Source organism: Pleuronectes platessa, chromosome 11, assembly GCF_947347685.1.
Source record: "Pleuronectes platessa chromosome 11, fPlePla1.1, whole genome shotgun sequence".
NCBI lineage: Eukaryota > Metazoa > Chordata > Actinopteri > Pleuronectiformes > Pleuronectidae > Pleuronectes > Pleuronectes platessa.
The window spans coordinates 25,385,511-25,391,567 of record NC_070636.1 but is presented as its reverse complement, the minus strand read 5'-3'; the positions used below and the strand labels follow the sequence as shown (position 1 = coordinate 25,391,567).

The 6,057-nt window shown below is 43.6% G+C and overlaps 1 non-coding gene across 1 annotated transcript; it reads right to left on the bottom strand.

The window, feature by feature from the left end:
• Positions 1 to 4,011: 4,011 nt before the first annotated feature.
• LOC128451972 (U2 spliceosomal RNA) lies at positions 4,012 to 4,198 on the bottom strand. Its single transcript, XR_008340484.1, has one exon. It is a non-coding gene; the product is annotated as a U2 spliceosomal RNA (small nuclear RNA).
• Positions 4,199 to 6,057: the final 1,859 nt, after the last annotated feature.

Here is a 6,057-nt window from a genome sequence, read left to right as displayed (position 1 = left end):
CGCAAAAGATTTCTGCAGTGATAAATGCAATTAGGTGTAAGGGATTTTTTATTTTCTTACTCTTTATTAAGAGTGTTTTCAGTTTAATTATTATCTCGTTGAGTTTCAGGTTTATCCCTGTGTTTAAGTTTGTTTATGAGTTTTTTTTTTGTAATTTCTGCTCCATGTGTTTTCTTTCTTCACTTCCTGTCTTTGTGATTGTCTGTACCAGTCCTCATGTGTTCCACCTGTGTTCAATTGCCCCTGCCTTCCCTGTGTGTATATAAGTCTCTGTGCTTCCCCTTGTCCATGTTGTAATGCCTTGTCTCCTTTGCTCCTGTGCTTTGCATCCTCTCTGTCTTATAATAAGTTCCTGATGTTTTCCCCTTTGTGCTCTGAGAGGATTTTCAGTTTAGACCTTTAATGAGATTCCTCTGTTTGTTTGTTTTTCTCTGTTGGATAGTGATGGCCAGATGAAGCTTCATGAAGCATTGACGCTTTCCATCAAATTGGTTCACCCGAAGCTTCATGGTGCTTCATTTGCACCCCAAAAAGAAAAGTCTCGGAAGAAAATAGAGAGATGAATTATGCGTGGACAGATTCATTTGCTTTCACTGCCAACGATGCTGGCTTACCTGTATGCTTGATATGTGGCGAGGAATTAGCAACAACCAAAAATGTAATGTTGAATGACATTTAAAAAACAAGCACATAGCATTTGCTGAAAAGTACCAAGTTGGAGATGAGCGAAAAAGCATAGTTCTGTTTTTTATTTATTTAAAAGTAGGCATACACATGCGAGTGTATTTTGTTGTCCTCTTCATATTGCATAAAATGTCAACAGTTTTCTTGATTGTCATTCTATAATTTCCAAAATGCAACAAACTATAGTTTATATATATATATATATATATATATATATACATAAGCTGAGTTATCCAATATGTTTGCGGCTCCAGACAAATGTTATTTGGGGGAGGAGGGGGCAAAATGGCTCTTTTGAAAGGTTGCCTACCCCTGCTCTAGGGGATTCTCCAATCTTCCTATGTTTGGTTCACCCAGGTACTGTTGGACCTCTGCTGTTGCGTCTGCAGTGTTACATTTAGTGTCCTCGTCTGCAGGACTTTGGTGTCCAAACGCTGCCACAGTTGGCTACCTAAGACAGACAAACCTGCTGTAAGTGACTAAATACAATAATACAATTAGAATGTATCCATTACCTTGAGTCACAGGCTGAGAAGCTTCTGATGTATGCGGTTGTAATGATGAGGAGGAGTAGGATGAAGACGTGCTGTTTCCAATAACAGCAGCACGTTCATTAGTGAGCCTTGTCATGAAATCTGCTGCTTTATTAGGGCTAAAGAAGCCTATCTTTTTAAACCTTGGATCGAGCAGGGACGCCAGTGACATGATGCTCATTGATTGCAAAGTGTATAGCTTTTCCCTTAACTGTTTCCTCAGATTCTCGGCCATTTATGTGCTCTCTGGATACTGGACAATTCCCATTTCCTCCTCCTCCTACAGTGAGTGGTGTAGAATGGATAAAAGGGGAATGCCCTTTGATCCAGACACTCTCTTCTCTGACAGCTAAACTGTGGCATCATGAAATGGGGCCTGCACTTTCAGACATTCTGCAATAATTGCATAGTGTTCTGATGACCGTGGGCTAAGTCAGTGCATAGGGCGGCATAAGCTGCTCCTACAGGTTCCTTGAGGTCATAAACACGCTGCAACATATGGTATGGGCTGTTCCAGCGTGTATCCACCTCTTGAATAAGCTTCAGTGCCGGCCGGCCCATTTGCTCCTGCACCTTTGTCAGCTTCGCCTATAAAATTTGCCAACAAAATGTGAGTCATTCAAGTGTCACTGAAGCAACAACTTAAACAAAACAGCGTAATTTAGAATATTCCAATTAAATGAAGGAATTCTCCTTTGCATTGGTGCTGCTCTTGAAATAGCCCACTATCTTCCTAGAGTTAGCCCGGATGTCAGACAACAGTGTTTTGCTGAAGAGCCTTTTTATTAGTAAATTTAAAGTATACGCCACATAAATTGTGTCATGCAAATGAAGCTCCCTGGCATAGGTAGGGAGGGTTGAAGCTTGAACAAGCTTTCTGAACCCTTTGTCCTCCACAATAGTGAAGGGCTAGGAATCCTTAATCACCATATTCACCAAGCCCTCATCCACATCATTCTTCAGACCTGATGACAAAAAAAATGCAATATAGATTTCCTCATTAATTACTCAAATGTAAAATATTTATTAATGTTGTCTAATACAAACTTTCCATGCAATTTTATGTTTGTACGCTATCTTATATCATAGCATCCTGAAATGGCTTACCTGAGCTTGGTCCACCTTGGTTGGTCTCTATGTTTTCATGCAGGGCTCTATAATGCCTCTGCATAGACGAGGTGTTATTTTTGTACACAACAGACACTTTCTTTTAAAACACCAGAAATTAGAAGAAACAAGCGGTACGCGGTGTTGTCACATCTATTTACAGTTTATTACACTAATTGTTATTAGTATGTTCATACCTTATTAGGAGAGATCTGCTCAAAATGTTCCCAGACAGGGGAAAATCTCCTCTTTCTCGCTGGTTCCATCGCAAAAAAAAAGGTTGAATATAATGCAAGCAAACGCACAATAAAGTCAGAATGACAACTAAATGTGAGGGGGAATCCATTGCGTTTCGCTGCCCCTTTTATTTTGCAGACCAAACCCATGATTCGAACGTCATCACATACGCCATCAACACAAGCCTCGATACGCGCTTCACAAAAATCTTCTTGGATTACTCAACACACTCTTCGAAGCCTCGACACAGTAGGAAACATCACTACTGTTTGATATTTTCCTAGGAAACTTTTTGTTTAAAGCTCTGCTTCTGGGTCCACCTGCTTAACCCAACCCCAACATTAGGAGTGTTGGAGTCATTCCTAATATAGACTTTATCAATGTTAGACATACACCACAAGTAGGAAAATCTTTTGAGATAATTGATGAAGGATTCAGTTACGTTGTAAACATCAATGACATTCCTGAGTTGAAATGGGTACCATCATGTTTGTGGGCTGAGCACAAATATGTGGGTCTGATCAGCAAGCAGACCCAATAGTGATAAAACATAGTGATATGTCAGAATCAATATCTGTTGAAAAAGGAAGCAGTGGAAGGTATTAAACAGTTTTTGAATCTCTTTTTCTAGCTGGAGTGATAGTTCCATGTGAAAAATCTCCTATTCGTAGACCTATTTTTCCTGTAGAAAAAACAAATGAAGCAGGATTGCCTGAAATGCAAAACATCACTATTAAAAGATGCACTGTTCTTAACCCTGCTACTCTCTTCCCTACACTGTATGGACCCGGTATTACTCATTATACTTTGGTTGCTGCTCTGCTTGATGCTGTGTTTTTACCCAAACTGATTACTATCTACATAGGTGGAGCACATACTAAGATCTTGACTCAATTTCACAATGGAATGCGAGAGCAGATGCTGCTGTAAAGGCTGCCACAAAGATCAGAGCCTGCCTGTCCAAGGTGTTTCTGTATGAGATGTGCTATTAACACCTAATGCAGATCTATAGGAGCTGCAAACAAGGGTTGTATGCAACATTCCCAACCCGCCCCCATCTGTCAACCAAAATTGTACACGTCTTTATTACCTCCTTCCCTGACTACTCTGTTTGGCTTTTAAGCCTGTTTAAGCGATACATCCCTGAACCACTTACATTGGGTCCAAAATGCTGACTCTGGTTTCTCACCAAGTCCTCCAGAAGGTCTTGAGTGAAAACAAGTTTTCAATCTTGACAAAAGCTTCTAACTCAATTTGGAATCCAGTTTAAGCTCATTGTGACCCAGTGCAGAGCCGTGCATGGTCACGTCACAAGGCAGTGAGTCATCTGAGCAGTTTCGCACACTTGTCAAACTCTGCCAGGCCATTCCCTCAGTTTCATTGACACAGTGTAGACTTCACTTTTGAAACTTGACAATTGTTTGAGTGTTTGCTTTTCTACAAGGTAAGAACAGAGTGCACCGTTCCAAGCGGCACTGCAATGCTTGGTCAATGCAGGGAGAGAAAGAAGCAAGCTCCAAATTTCTGCTCCTCTTGCCAAAAATCTGCCTCATATAGAGGACATATCAGATATTAACCTGATAAGAACAGATTTTCATTTTTATTTCATCATTTATTTTTCATTACAAAAAAACTTTCATCAGTTCAATACAAATCAAACATCACGTATGATCATCCCTTAATAAAACCTTCGGCCCAAATGTGCCCATTTGCAGGTAGAGCTCAAAGAACTTCTTGTGCCTTCCCTCTTAGTTCACCATACCCACCCAAACCCTCCTTTCCACCTCTCTAAGGCTGCATGTTTCCCCCTGAACCTAACCCTCTTTCAACCCTGGCCCCGAACAGATTAAATCCTGGGACTACCTGTCCTAGCCGTTCCCACTTGACCCCATACTACCCACTTGACCCCATACTACCCTTGCAGTCCCACATGACATGCCTGACCGTTGTCCGAGGGCTACGTTATATGGTTCCACGCACTAGCAGGCATAACCAATTTAGGTCTTTGAGTCTGTTGTCTAGCTCCCGCGTCTGGTTACCCCACCAAATCTTTGTCGGGGTCCCCACCACTGGAGGTGCAACCACTACCTGACTGACCTCTCTGTAGAGGGCTCTGTGATCACCGGAGGCCTCAGGATTAGCCCGCATCCACCTGGCTGCTGCTCCACCCTGGGTGCCAAGTTGCTCGAGACCATCAACCCCCTGGCTTGGTATGCGAAATAGAGCCTGAGGGATGCTCTATCGGAAAGGATATTTCTCTGCACAAAGACAAAACAAAAATGCAGTCCAGCTTCAGCGGGAGGTTTGGCACATCCCTCCCTCCTGCTTCGATACCAGCCAGCATGCGAGCCCTCGCCACGTATTTGTATCTCTCACTCCATACGAATCCGAACACGAGGTGCATGAAAAGTCTTCTCATACTGACTGGCAGTGGGTATATGTATGCCAAATATAGGAGGGATGGCAGAACGTCTACCTTTAGAACAAGTACCTTCCCTTTAAAATTAAGGCACCTGCTCTTCCAGAGCGCAAACTTCTTCTGGACTGCTGAATTTCGCCTGCTCAAGTTGATCGTGGCACTGGGGGCTGTCTCAAAGCTGACCCCTAGTAACTTCAGTGATTGTGTCCAAAGCAACAGCCCTCCCGGTACCTCCGTCCTTTCTTTCTAGCGCCCGAAGAATTTGACAGAGGAATTGGCACGATTCAGTTTTGCTCCAGATACCCGAGCAAAGTTCTGGAAAATCTCCAAGGCATGGGATCCGGCATGTGTCACTTTCCAGCAGCAGAGTGGTGTGCTTGACCCGTAGGCTTCTGCTGCCGGGAACCAGGAGACCTTTTACCTCCGGGTCAGCCTGAATGGCTGCCGCCAGGGGCTCTATTTAAGGGATGTAGCGCAGTGGTGAGAGTGGGCACCCTTGAATGCAACCTGAAAAATTTCCCTAAACGACAGTTGACTGACACTGTGCTCCCCACACCTGTGTATAATGTGCGAAACCATCCGACAAAAACCTTGCTAAAGCCTAACCTTTCCAATACCCTAAACATAAAGCCCCAGTGAACCCTGTCAAAAGCCTTTGCCTGGTCGAGACCAACAACCATAAGTGGCAGGTGTATGTCTTTCGCCCAAGCGGCAGTGTCTCGTATGAGCTGTAGATTCCATTTCACCAATCGCCCCGCCACACCATGTGTTTGGTGGCCAGACGACTCGGCTAGGACCTTTGCCAGAAGTTTATAATCAACACCCAGCATGGTCAGTGGCCGCCAGTTCCAGAGGTCGGCGCCATCCCCCTTTTTAAACAGAGAAAAGATCACTCCTGTAGCCATAGACCTTCCCATTGCACCTTTGCGAAGTACTGCGGACATCACCTCCAACACTAATGACCCGAGAATCTCACAGAAACTGAGATAAAACTCCACAGACAATCCTGCCGCCTGTTCGTTTTACAGAGGACACCCTCGAGCTCTTTGAGGGTGAGTAGTGTGGTAGTGGTCAGTA